Here is a 23,958-nt window from a genome sequence, read left to right on the forward strand (position 1 = left end):
ATTTTACAGGCAACTTTGTAATTATTTTAACCAGGTACAATAGCTATTAAATAGTTAAGAACTATTTAATAGTTACCTAGTTAAAATAATAACAAATTTACCTGTAAAATAAATCCTAACCTAAGATATAATTAAACCTAACACTACCCTATCAATAAAATAATTAAATAAACTACCTACAATTACCTACAATTAACCTAACACTACACTATCAATAAATTAATTAAACACAATTGCTACAAATAACTACAATTACATAAACTAGCTAAAGTACAAAAAATAAAAAAGAACTAAGTTACAGAAAATAATAAAATATTTACAAACATAAGAAAAATATTACAACAATTTTAAACTAATTACACCTACTCTAAGCCCCCTAATAAAATAACAAAGCCCCCCAAAATAAAAAATTCCCTACCCTATTCTAAAATACAAATATTACAAGCTCTTTTACCTTACCAGCCCTGAACAGGGCCCTTTGCGGGGCATGCCCCAAGAATTTCAGCTCTTTTGCCTGTAAAAAAAAACATACAATACCCCCCCCCCAACATTACAACCCACCACCCACATACCCCTAATCTAACCCAAACCCCCCTTAAATAAACCTAACACTACCCCCCTGATGATCTTCCTACCTTGTCTTCACCATGCCAGGTTCACCGATCCGTCCTGGCTCCAAGATCTTCATCCAACCCAAGCGGGGGCTAGACATCCACTGAAGAAGTCCAGAAGAGGGTCCAAAGTCTTCCTCCTATCCGGCAAGAAGAGGACATCCGGACCGGCAAACATCTTCTCCAAGCGGCATCTTCTATCTTCTTCCATCCGATGACGACCGGCTCCATCTTGAAGACCTGCAGCGCGGATCCATCCTCTTCTTCCGACGACTAGACGACGAATGACGGTTCCTTTAAGGGACGTCATCCAAGATGGCGTCCCTCGAATTCCGATTGGCTGATAGGATTCTATCAGCCAATCGGAATTAAGGTAGGAATTTTCTGATTGGCTGATGGAATCAGCCAATCAGAATATAGTTCAATCCGATTGGCTGATCCAATCAGCCAATCAGATTGAGCTCGCATTCTATTGGCTGATCGGAACAGCCAATAGAATGCGAGCTCAATCTGATTGGCTGATTGGATCAGCCAATCGGATTGAACTATATTCTGATTGGCTGATTCCATCAGCCAATCAGAAAATTCCTACCTTAATTCCGATTGGCTGATAGAATCCTATCAGCCAATCGGAATTCGAGGGACGCCATCTTGGATGACGTCCCTTAAAGGAACCGTCATTCGTCGTCTAGTCGTCGGAAGAAGAGGATGGATCCGCGCTGGAGGTCTTCAAGATGGAGCCGGTCGTCATCGGATGGAAGAAGATAGAAGATGCCGCTTGGAGAAGATGTTTGCCGGTCCGGATGTCCTCTTCTTGCCGGATAGGAGGAAGACTTTGGACCCTCTTCTGGACTTCTTCAGTGGATGTCTAGCCCCCGCTTGGGTTGGATGAAGATCTTGGAGCCAGGACGGATCGGTGAACCTGGCATGGTGAAGACAAGGTAGGAAGATCATCAGGGGGGTAGTGTTAGGTTTATTTAAGGGGGGTTTGGGTTAGATTAGGGGTATGTGGGTGGTGGGTTGTAATGTTGGGGGGGGGGGTATTGTATGTTTTTTTTTACAGGCAAAAGAGCTGAAATTCTTGGGGCATGCCCCGCAAAGGGCCCTGTTCAGGGCTGGTAAGGTAAAAGAGCTTGTAATATTTGTATTTTAGAATAGGGTAGGGAATTTTTTATTTTGGGGGGCTTTGTTATTTTATTAGGGGGCTTAGAGTAGGTGTAATTAGTTTAAAATTGTTGTAATATTTTTCTTATGTTTGTAAATATTTTATTATTTTCTGTAACTTAGTTCTTTTTTATTTTTTGTACTTTAGCTAGTTTATGTAATTGTAGTTATTTGTAGCAATTGTATTTAATTTATTTATTGATAGTGTAGTGTTAGGTTAATTGTAGGTAATTGTAGGTAGTTTATTTAATTATTTTATTGATAGGGTAGTGTTAGGTTTAATTATATCTTAGGTTAGGATTTATTTTACAGGTAAATTTGTTATTATTTTAACTAGGTAACTATTAAATAGTTCTTAACTATTTAATAGCTATTGTACCTGGTTAAAATAATTACAAAGTTGCCTGTAAAATAAATATTAATCCTAAAATAGCTATAATATAATTATAATTTATATTGTAGCTATATTAGGATGTATTTTACAGGTAAGTATTTAGCTTTAAATAGGAATTATTTATTTAATAAGAGTTAATTTATTTCGTTAGATAAAAATTATATTTAACTTAGGGGGGTGTTAGTGTTAGGGTTAGACTTAGCTTTAGGGGTTAATACATTTATTAGAATAGCGGTGAGCTCCGGTCGGCAGATTAGGGGTTAATAATTGAAGGTAGGTGTCGGCGATGTTAGGGAGGGCAGATTAGGGGTTAATACTATTTATGATAGGGTTAGTGAGGCGGATTAGGGGTTAATAACTTTATTATAGTAGCGCTCAGGTCCGCTCGGCAGATTAGGGGTTAATAAGTGTAGGTAGGTGTCGGCGACGTTGAGGGGGGCAGATTAGGGGTTAATAAATATAACATAGGGGTCGGCGATGTTAGGGGTAGCAGATTAGGGGTACATAGGGATAACGTAGGTGGCGGCGATTTGCGGTCGGAAGATTAGGGGTTAATTATTTTAAGTAGCTTGCGGCGACGTTGTGGGGGGCAAGTTAGGGGTTAATAGATATAATACAGGGGTCGGCGGTGTTAGGGGCAGCAGATTAGGGGTACATAAGTATAACGTAGGTGGCGGTCGGCAGATTAGGGGTTAAAAATTTTAATCGAGTGGCGGCGATGTGGGGGGACCTCGGTTTAGGGGTACATAGGTAGTTTATGGGTGTTAGTGTACTTTAGGGTACAGTAGTTAAGAGCTTTATAAACCGGCGTTAGCCAGAAAGCTCTTAACTCCTGCTATTTTCAGGCGGCTGGAATCTTGTCGTTAGAGCTCTAACGCTCACTGCAGAAACGACTCTAAATACCGGCGTTAGGAAGATCCCATTGAAAAGATAGGCTACGCAAATGGCGTAGGGGGATCTGCGGTATGGAAAAGTCGCGGCTGAAAAGTGAGCGTTAGACCCTTTAATCACTGACTCCAAATACCAGCGGGCGCCCAAAACCAGCGTTAGGAGCCTCTAACGCTGGTTTTGACGGCTACCGCCGAACTCTAAATCTAGGCCTATGAAAATAAAAAAGCCCCCGAAAATAAAAACGCCCCCTAATCTAATAAACTACCAGTAGCCCTTAAAAGGGCTTTTTGCAGGGCATTGCCCCAAGATAATCAGTTCTTTTTCAAGAAAATACACAACCCCCCCGAACAGTAAAACCCCCCACCCACCAAACCACCCCAAATAAAATAACCTAACAATAAATACCTTAAAATAGCCAATAGAATTTCAGTAGCTCTTATCCTATTGGCTGATTTGAACAGCCAATAGGATTTCCGTAGCTCTCATCCTATTGGCTGATTTGAATTTGAAGGCTCAAATCAGCCAATAGGAATTCAAGGGACGCCATTTTTAATTGCGTACCTTGAATTCCTATTCAGTGTACGTCGGAGATCGTATGAAGAGGATTCTCCACGCTCCATGCCTCCATGGTCGCCGGCTCTTCAGTTCTAGGCTCGCCGGTCTTCAGTTCCAGGGTCACCAGTCTTCAGCTCCACTGTCATCAGTCTTCAGCTCCGCCCTCCGCTCCGTGCCGGCTGGTTCCTGGAAGAAGAAAGAAGAGGTCGCCGCTTCGAAGAAGACTTTCCTGCCTGGAACAGGACCTTCTCCGCCAGACTTCCGGACAGGTGAGGACCACTTGGGGGTTAGACTTAGGGTGTTTTAAGGGATTTTTTTAGTTTTTTATTTTATTTAGATAGGGTGGGCAGTAAAAGAGCTGAATGCCCTTTTAACGGCAATGCCCAACAAATGCCCTTTTCATGGCAATTGGTAGTTTAGGGTTTTTAGTGTTAGGTTATTTTAATTGGGAGGGTTTGGTGGGTGGGGGGTTTTACTGTTGGGGGTGTATTTTCTTGAAAAAGAGCTGAATATCTTGGGGCAATGCCCTGCAAAGAACCATTTTAAGGGCTACTGGTAGTTTATTAGATTAGGAGGTGTTTTTATTTTGGGGGGGCTTTTTTATTTTCTAACGGCTAGATTTAGAGTTTGGCGGCCAAAGGGGTGCGTTAGCTACGCGTACTTTTTTTCCCCTGCACCTTTTAAATACCGCTGGTATTTAAAGTTCACAGAATGGCTGGGTTTTCAGTGCGTTAGGCTCCAAAAAGGGAGCGTAGAGCATAATTTAACGCCACTGCAACTCTTGATACCAGCGGTGCTTACGGACGCGGCCAGCTTCAAAAACATGCTTGTGCACGATTCCCCCATAGAAAACAATGGGGCTGTTTGAGCGGAAAAAAAAAACCTAACACCTGCAAAAAAGCCGCGTTCAGCTCCTAACGCAGCCCCATTGTTTACTATGGGGAAACACTTCCTACGTCTGCACCTAACACTCTAACATGTACCCCGAGTCTAAACACCCCTAACCTTACACTTATTAACCCCTAATCTGCCGTCCCCGCTATCGCTGACCCCTGCATATTATTTTTAACCCCTAATCTGCCGCTCCGTACACCCCCGCCACCTACATTATCCCTATGTACCCCTAATCTGCTGCCCTAACATCGCCGACCCCTATATTATATTTATTAACCCCTAATCTGCCACCCCCAACGTCGCCTCCACCTAACTACACTTATTAACCCCTAATCTGACGACCGGACCTGAGCGCTACTATAATAAATGTATTAACCCCTAATCCGCCTCACTCCGCCTCAATAACCCTATAATAAATAGTATTAACCCCTAATCTGCCCTCCCTAACATTGCCGACACCTAACTTCAAGTATTAACCCCTAATCTGCCGACAGGGCTCACCGCTACTATAATAAATTTATTAACCCCTAAAGCTAAGTCTAACTTTAACCCTAACACCCCCCTAAATTAAATATAATTTAAATCTAACGAAATAAATTAACTCTTATTAAATAAATGATTCCTATTTAAAGCTAAATACTTACCTGTAAAATAAACCCTAATATAGCTACAATATAAATTATAATTATATTGTAGCTATTTTAGGATTAATATTTATTTTACAGGCAACTTTGTAATTATTTTAACCAGGTACAATAGCTATTAAATAGTTAATAACTATTTAATAGTTACCTAGTTAAAATAATTACAAAATTACCTGTAAAATAAATCCTAACCTAAGTTACAATTAAACCTAACACTACACTATCAATAAATGAATTAAATAAAATACCTACAATTATCTACAATTAAACCTAACACTACACTATCAATAAATAAATTAAATACAATTCCTACAAATAAATACAATTAAATAAACTAACTAAAGTACAAAAAATAAAAAAGAACAAAGTTACAAAAAATAAAAAAATATTTACAAACATTAGAAAAAAATTACAACAATTTTAAACTAATTACACCTACTCTAAGCCCCCTAATAAAATAACAAAGACCCCCAAAATAAAAAAATGCCCTACCCTATTCTAAATTTAAGAAGTTCAAAGCTCTTTTACCTTACCAGCCCTGAACAGGGCCCTTTGCGGGGCATGCCCCAAAGAATTCAGCTCTTTTGCCTGTAAAAAAACGCATACAATACCCCCCCCCAACATTACAACCCACCACCCACATACCCCTAATCTAACCCAAACCCCCCTTAAATAAACCTAACACTAAGTCCCTGAAGATCTTCCTACCTTATCTTCACCATGCCAGGTTCACCGATCCGTCCTCAGAAGTCTTGATCCAAGCCTCGGAAGTGTTGATCCAAGCCCAAGCGGGGGGCTGAAGAGTGACGTCCATCCTTGGGCTGAAGTCTGGATCCAAGCGGCGGCTGAAGAAATCCATCATCGGGCTGAAGTCGGAAGTCCATCATCGGGATGAAGTCTTCTATCAAGCAGCATCTTCAATCTTCTTTCTTCCGGAGCGGAGCAGAGCCATCTTCTTCCCAGCCGATGCGGATCCATCCTCTTCTAACGACGCCTACTAGCCGAATGACGGTTCCTTTAAATGACGTCATCCAAGATGGCGTCCGTCGAATTCCGATTGGCTGATAGGATTCTATCAGCCAATCGGAATTAAGGTAGGAAAATTCTGATTGGCTGATGGAATCAGCCAATCAGATTCAAGTTCAATCCGATTGGCTGATCCGATCAGCCAATCAGATTGAGCTCGCATTCTATTGGCTGTTCCGATCAGCCAATAGAATGCAAGCTCAATCTGATTGGCTGATTTCATCAGCCAATCAGAATTTTCCTACCTTAATTCCGATTGGCTGATAGAATCCTATCAGCCAATCGGAATTCGACGGACGCCATCTTGGATGACGTCATTTAAAGGAACCGTCATTCGGCTAGTAGGCATTGTTAGAAGAGGATGGATCCGCGTCGGCTGGGAAGAAGATGGCTCCGCTCCGTAAGAAAGAAGATTGAAGATGCTGCTTGATAGAAGACTTCATCCCGATGATGGACTTCCGACTTCAGCCCGATGATGGATTTCTTCAGCCGCCGCTTGGATCCAGACTTCAGCCCGAGGATGGACGTCAGTCTTCAGCCCCCCGCTTGGGCTTGGATCAACACTTCCGAGGCTTGGATCAAGACTTCCGAGGACAGATCGGTGAACCTGGCATGGTGAAGATAAGGTAGGAAGATCTTCAGGGGCTTAGTGTTAGGTTTATTTAAGGGGGGTTTGGGTTAGATTAGGGGTATGTGGGTGGTGGGTTGTAATGTTGGGGGGGGTATTGTATGTGTTTTTTTTACAGGCAAAAGAGCTGAATTCTTTGGGGCATGCCCCGCAAAGGGCCCTTTTCAGGGCTGGTAAGGAAAAAGAGCTTTGAACTTTTTTAATTTAGAATAGGGTAGGGCATTTTTTTATTTTGGGGGGCTTTGTTATTTTATTAGGGGGCTTAGAGTAGGTGTAATTAGTTTAAAATTGTTGTAATATTTTTCTAACCCCTTAACGACCAAGGACGTACGCCACACGTCCTCAAAAAAAATACAGTTAATGACCGAGGACGTGTGGCGTACGTCCTTGGTCTGTAAAGCAGCTGGAAGCGATCCTGCTCGCTTCCAGCTGCTTTCCGGTTATTGCAGTGATGCCTCGATATCGAGGCATCCTGCAATAACCCCCCTTGGCCATCCGATGCAGAGAGAGCCACTCTGTGGCCCTCTCTGCACCGGACATCGGTGGCCGGTATCGTTGGTGGGTGGGAGCAAGTCTGGGAGGCGGGTGGGCGGCCATCGATGTGCCGAGTGGAGTGGAGGGGGCTGGATCGGGGGCGGGAGGGGCGTGAGCGCGCACGGGAGCGCGCGCGTGCATGGGGGGGCGGCGGGCGGGCGCGTGCACGGGGTGGGAGCGGGAGGGAACTGCTACACTACAGAAAACTAAACTTTCAAAAGTAAAAAAATTTAACGTTTTGAAAGCTGTAAATAATCAGCTAAGAGATCTGGAAGGGGTGGGGGGTTGATCTTGGAGGGGGGAAGCTACACTACAGAAAAGGGCATTTTTTTTAAAAAAAAAAGGCAAATTTTTTCACTAAACTGGGTACTGGCAGACAGCTGCCAGTACCCAAGATGGCGCCCATTAAGGCAGAGGGGGAGGGTTAGAGAGCTGTTTGGTGGGGGATCAGTGAGGCTGGGGGCTAAGGGGGGATCCTACACAGCAGCATATGTAAATATGCTATTAAAAAAAACACAAAAAAGCCCAAATATAGCTTTTATTTTAGTACTGGCAGAGTTTCTGCCAGTACTTAAGATGGCGGGGACAATTGTGGGGTGGGGGAGGGAAGAGAGCTGTTTGGGAGGGATCAGGGGGTCTCATGTTTCAGGTGGGAGGCTGAGCTCTACACTAAAGCTAAAATTAACCCTGCAAGCTCCCTACAAGCTACATAATTAACCCCTTCACTGCTAGCCATAATACACATGTGAAATGCAGCGGCATTTGGCGGCCTTCTAATTAATAAAAAGCAACGCCAAAGCCATATATGTTTGCTATTTCAGAACAAAGGGGATCCCAGAGAAGCATTTACAACCATTTGTGCCATAATTGCACAAGCTGTTTGTAAATGATTTCAGTGAGAAACCTAAAATTGTGAAAAATTTAACGTTTTTTTTAATTTGATCGCATTTGGCGGTGAAATGGTGGCATGAAATATACCAAAATTGGCCTAGATCAATACTTGGGGTTGTCTACTACACTACACTAAAGCTAAAATTATCCCTAAAAGCTCCCTACATGCTCCATAATTAACCTCTTCACTGCTGGGCATAATACACGTGTAGTGCGCAGTGGCATTTAGCAGCCTTCTAATTACTAAAAAGCAACGCCAAAGCCATATATGTCTGCTATTTCTGAACAAAGGGGATCCCAGAGAAGAATTTACAACCATTTAAGCCATAATTGCACAAGCTGTTTGTAAATAATTTCAGTGAGAAACCAAAAGTTTGTGAAAAAATTAGTAAAAAAGTGAACGATTTTTTGTATTTAATCGCATTTGGCGGTGAAATGGTGGCATGAAATATACCAAAATGGGCCTAGATGAATACTTTGGGATGTCTACTAAAAAAAAATATATACATGTCAATGGATATTCAGAGATTCCTGAAAGATATTAGTGTTCTAATGTAACTAGCGCTAATTTTGAAAAATAATGGTTTGGAAATAGCAAAGTGCTACTTGTATTTATGGCCCTATAACTTACAAAAAAAGCAAAGAACATGTAAACATTGGGTATTTCTAAACTCAGGACAAAATTTAGAAACTATTTAGCATGGGTGTTTTTTGGTGGTTGTAGATGTGTAACAGATTTTGGGGGTCATAGTTAGAAAAAGTGTGTTTTTTTCAATTTTTTCCTCATATTTTATAATTTTTTTTATAGTAAATTATAAGATATGATGAAAATAATGGTATCTTTAGAAAGTCCATTTAATGGCGAGAAAAACGGTATATAATATGTGTGGGTACAGTAAATGAGTAAGATGAAAATTACAGCTAAACACAAACACCACAAAAATGTAAAAATAGCCTTGGTCCCAAACGAACAGAAAATGGAAAAGTGCTGTGGTCATTAAGGGGCTAATGTTTGTAAATATTTTTTTATTTTTTGTAACTTAGTTCTTTTTTATTTTTTGTACTTTAGTTAGTTTATTTCATTGTATTTATTTGTAGATATTGTATTTAATTAATGTATTGATAGTGTAGTGTTAGGTTTAATTGTAGATAATTGTAGGTATTTTATGTAATTAATTTATTGATAGTGTAGTGTTAGATTTAATTGTAGATAATTGTAGGTATTTTATTTAATTAATTTATTGATATTGTAGTGTTAGGTTTAATTGTAACTTAGGTTAGGATTTATTTTACAGGTAATTTTGTAATTATTTTAACTATTTTAGCTATTAAATAGTTCTTAACTATTTAATAGCTATTGTACCTGGTTAAAATAAATACAAAGTTACCTGTAAAATAAATATTAATCCTAAAATAGCTATAATATAATTATAATTTATATTGTAGCTATATTAGGGTTTATTTTACAGGTAAGTATTTAGCTTTAAATAGGAATAATTTATTTAATAAGAGTTCATTTATTTCTTTAGATTTAAATTATATTTAACTTAGGGGGGTGTTAGTGTTAGGGTTAGACTTAGCTTTAGGGGTTAATCCATTTATTACAGTAGCGGCGAGATTTGGTCGGCAGATTAGGGGTTAATAATTGAAGTTAGGTGTCGGCGATGTTAGGGAGGGCAGATTAGGGGTTAATACTATTTATTATAGGGTTATTGAGGCGGGAGTGAGGCGGATTAGGGGTTAATAACTTTATTATAGTAGCGGTGCGGTCCGCTCGGCAGATTAGGGGTTAATAAGTGTAGGCAGGTGGAGGCGACGTTGAGGGGGGCAGATTAGGGGTTAATAAATATAATATAGGGGTCGGCGGTGTTAGGCGCAGCAGATTAGGGGTACATAGCTATAATGTAGGTGGCAGCGGTGTACGGAGCGGCAGATTAGGGGTTAATAATAATATGCAGGGGTCAGCGATAGCGGGGGCGGCAGATTAGGGGTTAATAAATATAATATAGGGGCCGGCGGTGTTAGGGGCAGCAGATTAGGGGTTCATAGGGATAATGTAGGTGGCAGCGGTGTGCGGTCGGCAGATTAGGGGTTAAAAAATTTTAATAGAGTGGCGGCGATGTGGGGGGACCTCAGTTTAGGGGTACATAGGTAGTTTATGGGTGTTAGTGTAAGTGTACTTTAGAGCACAGTAGTTAAGAGCTTTATAAACCGGCGTTAGCCCAGAAAGCTCTTAACTACTGTTTTTTTTCTGCGGCTGGAGTGTTGTCGTTAGATTTCTAACGCTCACTTCAGCCTCGACTCTAAATACCGGCGTTAGAAAGATCCCATTGAAAAGATAGGATACACAATTGACGTAAGGGGATCTGCGGTATGGAAAAGTCGCGGCTGGAAAGTGAGCGTTAGACCCTTTAATGACTGGCTCCAAATACCAGAGGGCGGTAAAAACCAGCGTTAGGAGCCTCTAACGCTGGTTTTGACGGCTACCGCCCAACTCTAAATCTAGGCCATAGGGATTAGGTATAATTTTTGTAAAATTTGGTAATTTTCTTGATTATTTTCTGTAATCTTAGATTTTTTTATTTTCTGTAATTGTAGCTTAAAGGGACAGTCTACTCCAGAATTTTGATTAGACTGTCCCTTTAATTTATACTTAGTTTATTTGTATTTTTAAGGTAGTGTTAAGTTTTTTTAATTTAATAGTAACTTTAGTATTTTATTAAATTAGGTAATTTGGGTTCATTTAGGGGGTGTTAGGTTAGGGGGGTTTGGTTTATTGCGCTGTGGGCTTTGGCGGTTTAGGGGTTAATACTTTAATAGGTTTATTGCATTGTGGGCTTTGGCGGTTTAGGGGTTAATACTTTAATAGGTTTCTTGCGTTGTGGGCTTTGGAGGTTTAGAGGTTAATACTTTAATAGGTTTATTGCCTTGTGGGTTAATGGCGGATTAAGGGTTTATAGTTTTAATAGGTAGTTTGCGAGGTTGGAGTTGGCGGATTTAGGGGTTAATAATTTAGTTTTTACTTGCGGTGTGGGTTTGATGGCGGATATAGGGGTTAATAGTTTAAATAGGCTTATTGCGTTGTGGGGGGTTGTCGGTCTAGGGGTTAATACATTTATTATTAGTAGTGAGAGGGGGGGATTGCGGATATAGGGGTTTTTACGTGTCAGGCTTATTTTTGGGAGGCGTGTTAGACTTTTATGGGAGATTTGTTAATTTCTTTACTTTCTTAGGCGTCGGCAGTTTCTAAAGTGCCGTAAGTCACTGGTGACTCCAGAAATTTGTATTTACGCTCATTTCTGGACATCGCTAGTTTATCTGACTTACGGCACTTTATGAGTTTATTAGTTTATTCTTACACTCTTATAGAAACATTTTCTGTTATGGTGGAAAATACTTAAAGATAGCGATATAAAGTTTTAGTGGTGATAAAACATTTGCATTTGTGTTAGTATGGCCCTCTGCAGGGGCCAGAATAATTATTTTTTGTTTGTACCACATAATCTTTTGAATTACTGGCAGATATATATAAACTAGAGGAAAGACAAACAAAACTGAATCTCTAAGCAATGGACAACATATCCTTGTGGCAGTGACTAATCCCACAGGCTGACCCATAGGGCTCCATGTACTAAGCAGTCAGCGAGCTACCCGCAACAAATCTCGCGTCAAAACTCGCAAACTGATATGTACAAAGCCGTCAATTATGTTAAAACTCGCATCTTTAAAATTGCGAGCGTACTTATCCGCCAAACCTCGCTACCGCTCCATTTTTCACTGTAATTAGACACATTTGACCACCAACTCGCCAAAAAACGAATGTACTAAAAAATCTATTTGTCCGCTCGCTACAATTTCCGCTCCCACCTCGCTATTTTTGCCTCGCCACCTTTTAGGTGGCGGGCAAGGTACAAAACAATAGGAAAGTCAATCTAGACGCCAGTCTAGACATATATAAAAGGCAGTAATATCAGCATTGTACTTACAGCATAACTGGCGTCTAATTTGTCTCTCATTTCCATGTACATAAATTGCGCCCAATTTGTCGACTGTAATTAAAGAGTAATCTATTTAAATTTGTATTGTTAGTTGTCAATCTTTATAATTATTTTTATATTAATATTTATATATTATCAGATCCAGATGAAGCCATATCCAAATTGTAAATAAATATTACAAAAATAACGCTCTGTTATCACTCTTCAAAAAATTTTGAACAATAATAAAGTTGTTTAGATAAGTTGAACTTTTATAGGAGCAAAATATCCCGCGACTACTATGATGTTCGTGACACCTTGCATGTCACGTGTTAATAATTGGCCAGACAATTCAACTGAAAGTTAAGTACCATCAGCTTAGTCGCGGCGAGCGAGGCGTCAAATTTATCAACAATCCGCAACTGCTCGCGGCGGGCTAGACTTGTCTATTTATTGGGGGAATATTAGTACATAGCGACAGCGGACACCATTTCGCCCGCGGCGAGTAACGGCGAGTTTATCCGCGTCTACAATGACGGATGAATTGACGGCTTAGTACATGGAGCCCATAGACTTGGAAAGGCCCTTGTGCACTGGAAAGCTCAGAAACTAGAAATAATCTGGATGGATGGGGGCATAAAGATAGGCTTCATATGAACACTAAAAACAGTAGAAATGTATAACTGACAAATATACAATAAAATACAATGCAATAGCATTTACTTTGAATGTGAAATGAGCAGTATAATATTTTCTGGCAAATTCAAAGTCAATCTAATTTTCCCTCACCTTGTATCATGTGACAGATATTTGCCAATCATAAAATGCATATACGTCTAAATATATATATATATATACAGTATATATATATATATATATATATATATATATATATATACAGGTAGCCCTCAGTTTACGCTGGGGTTAGGTTCCAGAAGGAATGGTTGTAAATTGAAACTGTTGTAAATTGAAACTCAGTTTATAATGTAAGTCAGTGGGAAGTGAGGGAGATAGGTTCCTGGCCCCTCTCAAAATTGTCATAAGTAATACCTAATACATTATTTCTAAAGCTTTGAAATGAAGACTTTAAATGCTAAACAGCATTATAAACCTAATAAAATAATCACACAACACAGAATATATAATTAAACTAAGTTAAATGAACAAAAACATTTGCTAAACAGTATTATAAACCTAATAAAATAATCACACAACACAGACTTCACTTGCATTTTTCTGCAAGCAGTTCTTTCTATGCATTCCAATCTGGACTGAGTTATAGACAGGAAGATCTTGTTCCTTTGAAATCTGCTCGATAGCTCAGGTCTGGTTAAACTGATTAATTTCAGCTTGCTTGGCTTTTCTGCAACACAACGGACAGCTCCACCTACTGGCTATTTTAATAAATGCACTGCTTCTCAATGCTTTTCAATAGCAGTCACATGACTTGAAAAAAAAGTTTGTTATTCTGAAACGGTGTAAATTGAACCGTTGTAAAATGAGGGCCATCTGTACTGTACACATGCTGAGTACAACATAGAGCCTTAGAAAGTGTTTTTGAAAGTTGTTTTAAATGGAATACTTTATCTGAATCATTGAACTTTAATTTGGCTTTAGTGTCCCTAAATACATTTATATACTTTACTATATACTCTATTTTCATTATTTATTTTGTCCCCTTTCCTGTAATTCCATTCTTAAATTGTGCGCATTTCAGTTCCTGTTTGAAATGGAAGTGCAAAGAACTGTTATATTCCACACAGCCATTGGCGGCACATTCTAGTGACCTATTTATAACTGTCCCTGATTGGCCACAGCAGAGAACCTAACCTAAGTTACAACATGACAGCTCCCATTGTTTTAAAGACTTATTGTGTCCCTATTTAAAACAATTTATGAAACTTTAAATATACATCTACATGTTATTCTTAGACTAATCTTTTCTTTGAATGCATTTTTCTATCAATCATTTATTTAGTGTTTAATGACCCTTTAAATCTATAGAGGTCATGATTACTTCTGGAAATTTAGAATTTTCTCAAACTTGTTTAAGGGCCAGATTACAAGTGGCATGCTAACTGTTTTGAGCAAGCGATATCAAGTTCATCACAGCTATTTGTGCGCGTCAGAAGGAGCACTCATATTACAAGTTGAAAGTAAATGTGACACGTGAGCGCAACTGCTATTTACGCTAGAATGATTACCAAGGCCTCAGAACTCTGGTTAACTGTTATGGGAAACAAAAAAGTTTCACAAAACGCATCAAAAATACATTTAAAAGTACAGTTACACTCATAGTAACACACACTATATGGTAAAAAATATTTTAAAAAAAATATTGCACAAAAAACTTATAAAGGCTCAAGGACATGAAGTCTCAGGAGTTAGAAAAAGCCATGCAAAGAGCTTTAACACAGCGATACATATACATATATAAATATGTATATTTATGTGTGTGTGTATATATATATATATATATATACAGTATATATAGTATATGTGTGTAATATGTGTTTATGCGTATATATGAATTTACAGACATATATACACATATAAATACATAAATACACATGTATAGATGTAAAGACATGTTTAGATAAGTGCATTGGAGTATTGGAGTCCTTTGCAGTGAAGTAGCTGAAAACAATTTAATTCATTTTTATGCAATATTTATATTTAATAAAGTGTTATACTATGTATTTACTGTAAATATTTCACATTCCAATGTTCTGCACATAGCAGAATATGTTCTTTGTATTTATAAATATATATTCCTATATATATCTGTAAATCTATAACTATATATAATTATATATGTCTATTTGGGCCTCCACTGAAGAAAGCTCCTGCGTGAGCTGAAACGTTTGGCTGAGGGCTACCTTTGTTTCACATAAGGATTAAAGGTTATTTGGAATTTATCTACCTATCGCCTAGATTTAGAGTTTTGTCGGTAAAGACCCGCATAGCTAACGCAGCTTTTTTTCCTAACGCTGCTTCCAAACAACGCTGGTATTGAGAGTTGTCTGAAGGGCTGCGTTAGGCTCCAAAAAGGGTGCGTTGAGCCGAATGACCCGCCACTTCAACCCTCAATACCAGCGTTGCTTACGGTAGCGGTAAGCTGGCAAAACGTGCTCGTGCACGATTCCCCATAGGAAACAATGGGGCAGTTTGGGCTTAAAAAAAAAGCAGCGTTAAGTTCCCAACGCAGCCCCATTGTTTCCTATGGGGAAACAGTTTCTAAGTCTGCACCTAACACCCTAACATGTACCCCGAGTCTAAACACCCCTAACCTTACACTTATTAACCCCTAATCTGCCGCCCCCGCTATCGCTGACACCTGCATTATACTATTAACCCCTAATCTGCCGCTCCGGACACCGCCGCAACCTACATTATACCTATGTACCCCTAATCTGCTACCCCTAACATCGCCGACACCTACATAATATTTATTAACCCCTAATATGCCCCCCCCACGTCGCCGCCACCTAACTTCAAGTATTAACCCCTAATCTGCCGACCGGATCTCGCCACTACTATGATAAATGTATTACCCCCTAAAGCTAAGTCTAACCGTAACCCTAACACCCCCCAGTTAAATATAATTTTAATCTAATGAAATAAATTAACTCTTATTAACTAAAGTATTCCTATTTAAAACTAAATACTTACCTGTAAAATAAACCCGAATATAGCTACAATATAACGAATAATTATATTGTAGCTATTTTAGGATTAATATTTATTTTACAGGCAACTTTGTATTTATTTTAACTAGGTACAATAGCTATTAAATAGTTATTTACTATTTAATAGCTACCTAGTTAAAATAATTACAAAATTACCTGTAAAATAAATCCTAACCTAAGTTACAATTAAACCTAACACTACACTATCAATAAATTAATTAAATAAATTACCTACAATTACATACAATTAAATAAACTAAACTAAATTACAAAAAAAAACAACACTAAATTACAAAAAATAAAAAAAGATTACAAGAATATTAGGCTAATTACACCTACTCTAAGCCCCCAAATAAAATAAAAAAGCCCCCCAAAATAATAAAGGTCCCTACCCTATTGAATCAGCCAATCAGATTCAAGTTCAATCCGATTGGCTGATCCAATCAGCAAATCAGATTGAGCTTGCATTCTATTGGCTGATTGGAACTTTTTCCTACCTAAATTCCGATTGGCTGATCCTATCATCCTATCAGCCAATCGGAATTCGAGGGACGCCATCTTGGATGACGTCATTTAAAGGAACCTTCATTTGGCGAGTAGGCGTCATTTGAAGAGGATGGATCCGCGTCGGCTGGGAAGAAGATGGCTCCGCTCCGGATGGATGAGGATAGAAGATGCCGCTTGGATGAAGATGTCTGCCGGTCCGGATGTCCTCTTCTGCCCGGATAGGATGAAGACTTCTGCCGGTCTGGATGTCCTCTTCTGCCCCATCGGATGAAGACTTCGGCCCGACTGGGTGAAGACGACTCAAGGTAGGGAGATCTTCAGGGGGGTAGTGTTAGGTTTATTTAAGGGGGGTTTGGGTTAGAGTAGGGGTATGTGGGTGGTGGGTTTTAATGTTGGGGGGGTTGTATTTTTTTTTACAGGCAAAAGAGATGATTACTTTGGGGAATGCCCTGCGAAAAGCCCTTTTAAGGGCTGGTAAAAGAGCTGATTACTTTTTAATTTAGAATAGGGTAGGGACCTTTATTATTTTGGGGGGCTTTTTTATTTTATTAGGGGGCTTAGAGTAGGTGTAATTAGCCTAATATTCTTGTAATCTTTTTTTATTTTTTGTAATTTAGTGTTTGTTTGTTTTTTGTAATTTAGTTTAGTTTATTTAATTGTATGTAATTGTAGGTAATTTATTTAATTAATTTATTGATAGTGTAGTGTTAGGTTTAATTGTAACTTAGGTTAGGATTTATTTTACAGGTAATTTTGTAATTATTTTAACTAGGTAGCTATTAAATAGTTAATAACTATTTAATAGCTATTGTACCTAGTTAAAATAAATACAAAGTTGCCTGTAAAATAAATATAAATCCTAAAATAGCTACAATATAATTATTCGTTATATTGTAGCTATATTAGGGTTTATTTTACAAGTAAGTATTTAGCTTTAAATAGGATTAATTTATTTAATAAGAGTTCATTTATTTTGTTAGATTAAAATTATATTTAATTTAGGGGGGTGTTAGGGTTAGGGTTAGACTTAGCTTTAGGGGTTAATACATTTATTATAGTAGCGGCGAGGTCCGGTCGGCAGATTAGGGGTTAATACTTGAAGTTAGGTGGTGGCGGCGACGTTGGGGGGGCAGATTAGGGGTTAATACAATTTATTCTAGTGTTTGTGAATACATTTATTATAGTGGCGGCGATGTCCGGTCGGAAGATTAGGGGTTAATAATTGTAGGTAAGGTAGCGGCGACATTGGGGGGGGCAGATTAGGGGTTAATAAATATTATGTAGGTGTCGGCGATGTTAGGGGCAGCAGATTAGGGGTTCATAGGGATAATGTAGGTGGCGGCGATGTGCGGTCAGCAGATTAGGGGTTAAAAATATTTATTATAGTGGCGGCAATGTGGGGGGACCTCGGTTTAGGGGTACATAGGTAGTTTATGGGTGTTAGTGTACTTTAGAGCACTGTAGTTAAGAGCTTTATATACCGGCGTTAGCCCATAAAGCTCTTAATTATAGCCTTTCCATGGGCGGTAGGAGTCTTGTCGGTAGAGGTGTAACGCTCACTTCAGCCAAGACTCTAAATACCGGCGTTAGGAAGATCCCATTGAAAAGATAGGATACGCAATTGGCGTAAGGGGATCTGCGGTATGGAAAAGTCGCGGCTTGAAAGTGAGCGGTACACCTTTACCTGGCTGACTCTAAATACCAGTGGGCGGCCAAAAGCAGCGTTAGGACCCCTTAACGCTGCTTTTGACAGCTAACGCAAAACTCTAAATCTAGGCGTATGTTTGCCTGCTTTGTATTTGAAGGTTTGCAGCCGGATCTTTGGTACATTTGGAAACATACGTTACTGAATGGTAGAGCTCCAGGAAGCTGTCTATTGTTGGTGTGCGCCATTCCTATCTGACTTGGTTTTTTTTATATATATATATATATATATATTACAAAAAAAACAGATATATATGTAGAAATAAGTATTTAGGATTAAATTGAACATATCCTGCTATGTGAAAAACATTGGAATGTGAAATATTCATATTTTCTTGATTAGCGCATTTGAGAAAATGAGTGCGAGTAGGGTGTTCTAGTTTTCACGCTCCATTGACTTCTATGGGGGAATATGTTAATGTGGTCCCAATATTCTAACTTCGGCTTTTTGCGTGCATCGGATTAGTGCGCAAGTTAAAACTTTTTACTTTCAACTTGTAATGCGCACGCTACCCGACACTAGGTTTGGATACTCTATTTATTTGCCTGTTTAAAATCTGTCCCTAATTGTCTTCAGCAGGTAAACAGATAAGGGGCAACTTAAGTTCATGGTGGCACCCATTACTTTATAGAAAATCAGTGAAATTTAGAAAAACAACAATTTACAGAATTAAAATACAGGTAAAGGGGACCGAAAATTATGAAAGTAAATCGCAAAGTTTTTTTAACTAGACATAAACATTTTATATTACAATTTAATATCTCTTTAAACAGTATTAATTGTTCTCTTTGTGTCCTTTGCTAAAAAACATACCTAGGTACGTTCAGGAGAAAGTGTTTGTCTTGCATGGGCACTATATGGCAGCATTGTGCAAACACAGCTGCTATCTAGTGATCACAAGTATATAACATACTTAAAAGCTTTGATGCAAAAGGTCTGCCATACAGTACATACCTAGGTATGTTCTTCAGCAAAGGACAGCAAGATAAAAAAGCAACTTTGATAACAGAATTAAATTGGAAATCTTTGGAACTCCAATGATTTATTCACCAGCAGCAGTGAAATACAGCAATATATTGGCGCTCCCACCCCTTCCTCTTAAAGGGACAGTAAACCCAAAATGTTTCTTTCATTATTTAGAGAGAGAATACAATTTTTAAAAAGTTTCCAATTTACTTCTATTATCAAATTTGTTTAGTTCTCGTGCTATTCTTTGTTAAAGGGATACCTAGGTAGGTAGCGTGCACATGCCTGAAGCACTACATGACAGGAAATAGTGCTGCTATCTACTGCTCTTGCTAATGTATAACATTGTTGCAAAACTGCTGCCATATAGAGGCATATTTAACAAATGTCTGTAGGACCGACAGTGAGCAGACAAGTCAAATATTCTTGTAGCCAAAAATTTTGAGAGAGTGAATAGAATGCATAGTTTCAAACGGAGAAATGTGCAAAGCTCTGAAAACCAAATTAAAATCCAAGGGAAAGTGGTTTAATAACGGATTTTAACCTGAGTAAAACTAAGAAAACATCAGGAAGATTAGCAAATTTTTTCATAGAATAGAAGTAAAAAACCAAAGTTTGAAAATTAAAAAGCTAGGAGATAAGCTCTTGCTAAAGCCCTTTTGAAAAAGAATAGAATTCTTGGAATTCAGAAATAATGCCAATCTTTTCACACAAGGAGAGAAAAACTTTCCATACAAAGAGATAGATCCTTCTCGTGACAGGATTCCTAGCATGGAATAAGGTAAATACAACAGCATCTGAGAAAAATATGCTGATTTAAAATATGCGTACAAACGTTCAATGTTAGAGACTCAGGATATAGATGAAAAATAAACCCTGAAATAGAAGGTTGTGCCATAGAAGAAATAAACAAGGGAGAAAAGCTGGACATTAACACAAAATTCGCTAAACAATTTCTGCAAGGCCAAATTGGAGCTGTCAGGATTACTGTTGATAGCTATTGCTAGACTCAAGGAATCACTCTTGGAAAGCAGAACAGAAGAAGAAAAAAAAAATGTCAGACAAAAAGACCAAAGAGCAGCTACAGCAACCACAAACTCTGCCTGTGGATTTTAAGATCTCGCAAAATATCTGAGAAGCTAGTGATTAAACAAGAAACCTTCAGGACTATCATTTTAAGACCCTACGTCCTGAATGATGATAGAAAACATCCAAATAAAGCATACATTTGCCTGCACGAAGGGATTAGAGACTGAAATAATCTGCTGTCCAAATGCTGACAACTTGTGATATACCTTTAAGGCATATCCCTCCCACCTTGCTCTCTCCCTATTTAAGCACCTTCACGCCTTCTATTCACTGCCTGATAATTGATGTTACCTCTAAGGAGTATCATCCTTCCTTTTTGCTCTCCTAGCTACTTTGTACTTCTTTCAGGTTCACCTGTCATTTTGGGAAACCTCCTGGAATTACCGCTATGCAGATTCATCTAACAACCTGCATTACCTTTTCTTTTTGCTATCAATAGGTAATTTCACGCTGTCACTAATCTTCCTTGCAGCTTTCCAGCTGCCTGCTCGCTGATACCGGAAGTGAGTCACACTCGCTCAGCCGGAGCTACCGCTTAGACGCCACAACGCTCTGCCACTCTGATCTTCAGTTACGGTCTGTACTTTTTACTTTTCCAAACCGAAGGTATAACTTTTCCTACAAACCTTATGCTGGCTAAGTGTATATTTTGTGAACTACAAATATCTCTCTGACATTTCTACCATATTCTATAACAAGCTGAATTACTTATCTGAGTGAGTGTGTGAAAACGGACTTTACCTACTTTACTACTTATGCTGTTACATGCACTGATACATTCTATTTTTGCATTATTCAGAATTACACCATTTGAATTCACTTCACTAGTGATTTCTATTTTCTCTTAACTTGTTACTTTAAAAGGGGTTATTTTTCATTAAAGATACAACCCAGACTCTCACCACATTACAGTAATTGCTCACAGATACTCTGCCTTAAGTTTAAGCACCAACTTATAGACAGAAATATCAAAGGAGCAACATTTCAACTATTTACTTGTTAGAAATAAAACATTTATATATTCAATATAACAGTATTATCAGGCCCTAAAAAACAAAATTGCCATATTATGGATCCTACAGAGATTCAAAAGGCATTTAACAATATCCATCAAAAATTGGATTATCTGGCTCGTGGCCTAACTGAAGTACAGGCAGAAACCACAACATTAAAAGCTTTAGTAAAAGACTGTTTATCACCTAAAACCCCTGAAATCCCAGAACCCCAAGTACAACCCCCAACTCCTTTTTCAGGCAAGAGATCTGCTTTCAGGGATTTCAAAAATTCCTGTCTTCTATTATTTACTCTAAAACCTCGCACATATCACACTGAAAGATTGAAAGTGTGCACTACCATCTCCTACCTCACAGGGGAGCCCCGCACATGGGCAAATAGATTTTTTGAATCAAACAATTCTATCCTTGATTCCTTGCAGGAATTTTTTGCTGCTATGTCTGAGTTATATGAGGATGCCCACACACAGCTAATAGCAGAAACTAAGCTTCGTTCCCTTAAGCAGGGAAAGCGTACTGTGGAGGAGTACACCACGGATTTTCAGCTATGGGCGACTGACTCTCAGTGGAATGAGGTCAGTCTCCGAAATCAATTCAGATTGGGTTTATCAGAAGTCCTAAAGGACGAGCTATCTCGCCTTGACATGCCAGAAACTCTCTCTGCTTTGATTAAACTTAGTACTACTCTGGACAGACGAATTAGAGAACGTAAGGCTGAAAGAGGAGGATTTGAGACCTCTCCTAGACAAAATTACCCAAATACCTCTCATCATGATAAAACAACACCTATGGAAATAGGCGCACTAAGGGGTCACTTGACCCTTGAGGAAAAGACTAGAAGGAGACTTTCCAACCTTTGCATGTACTGTGCAAAGAAAGACCATGCTGTCTCAGATTGCCCTTTACTGGACATACAAAAGAGGGGTAAGAATGTTACCATAGAACATATTAAAACTGATCTTACAAATCAACTAACTATCTCTCTCTCTCTACAGTGGGACCAAAACAATCTTCAGAATAAAGCATTTATTGACTCTGGGGCTTCAGGGATATATATCAACACTGATTATGTATTAGTTAATAAAATACCCACGGTGTGCAAGCAAATCCCTGTGTTTGTTAAATTAATTGATGGTTCCTCTATACAACATGGTCCTATAACACACCATACTATACCTTTATTGATCACAACCACAAATGGACACACTGAATATTTATCATTTGATATCCTCCCAATTGCTATGCATACCATAGTATTAGGTTATAAATGGTTAAAAACCCATAACCCTCAAATAGATTGGTCACTCCATCAAATAAAATTCCAATCAGATTATTGCTTAAAAACATGTTTTCCACAAACGCACATAGCAAATATACAGAGTATTCCAGAAGTTTATCAGGATTTGGCGGATGTCTTTAACCTTAAAGAGGCAGAGATTCTTCCTCCACATAGAGTTTTTGATTGCCCCATTGAATTAATCCCTGGCTCTCAAATACCTCATGGTAGAATTTATCCCATGTCTCAAAAAGAGCTTAAAGATTTACGTTTATATTTAGATGAAAATCTAAAAAAGGGGTTTATCTCACATTCAACATCACCGGCAGCTGCAGGCATGTTTTTTGTTAAAAACAAAGATGGCACTCAAAGACCAATCATAGACTATAGGGCTCTAAACAATATCACAGTAAAGAATCGCTATCCTCTACCTTTGATTCCTGAGTTATTAGAAAGGCTTACTGATGCCACAATATTTACCAAACTTGATCTGAAGGGTGCATATAACTTAATTCGCATAAAAGAAGGAGATGAGTGGAAAACTGCTTTCCGCACCAGATACGGTCTTTACCAATACAACGTCATGCCTTTCGGTTTATGCAATGCCCCGGCAACCTTTCAACATTTCATAAATGAAATATTTCATGATTTGATTGACGTATGCGTCATCATTTATTTAGATGACATCTTGGTCTACTCCAGTACTTTATCAGAACACGAAAAACATGTTAGGTGGGTTCTCACAAGACTAAAAGAACACAAACTATATGCAAAACAAGAAAAGTGTATTTTTCACGTAAATCAAATAAAATTCTTAGGTTACATCATAACACCTAATACTATTAGCATGGATTCAGACAAAATTAAAGCTATTTTGGATTGGCCCACCCCCACTACCGTAAAAGCCTTACAAAGATTCTTAGGTTTTGCGAATTTTTACAGAAAATTCATTCATAACTTTTCTGTTATAGTGAAACCTCTTACTTCACTAACTAGTAGTAAGATTAGATATCTTTGGACAGAGGAGACCCAAAAGGCTTTTCACACCTTAAAGAAATCTTTTTCAACTGCTCCTGTTTTAACCCTACCAGATTATCAGCAACCTTTTGTTTTAGAGGTGGATGCCTCCAATTCTGGTATTGGCGCAGTCTTATCACAACACGATAAAACATCCACTCTTTTACATCCTATCGCTTATTACTCACGAACATACTTACCAGCTGAAAAAAATTATAGTATTGGGGACAAAGAGTTGTTAGCCATTAAGAATTCTTTGGAACATTGGAGACACTTGTTAGAGGGCACTGAAGTACCATTTACGATTTATACTGATCATAAAAATTTAGAGTACTTAAAGAAAAATAAGACTCTCTCTGCCCGACAAGTTCGTTGGTCTCTTTTTCTAGATCGTTTCAATTTTAAACTAACATATAAACCAGGGGTTCTTAACATAAAAGCTGATGCTTTATCCAGACAACATGATAACCCAAACGATAAGATTTTG

This window comes from Bombina bombina, chromosome 5 (genome assembly GCF_027579735.1).
Source record: "Bombina bombina isolate aBomBom1 chromosome 5, aBomBom1.pri, whole genome shotgun sequence".
In the NCBI taxonomy this organism is placed as follows: domain Eukaryota; kingdom Metazoa; phylum Chordata; class Amphibia; order Anura; family Bombinatoridae; genus Bombina; species Bombina bombina.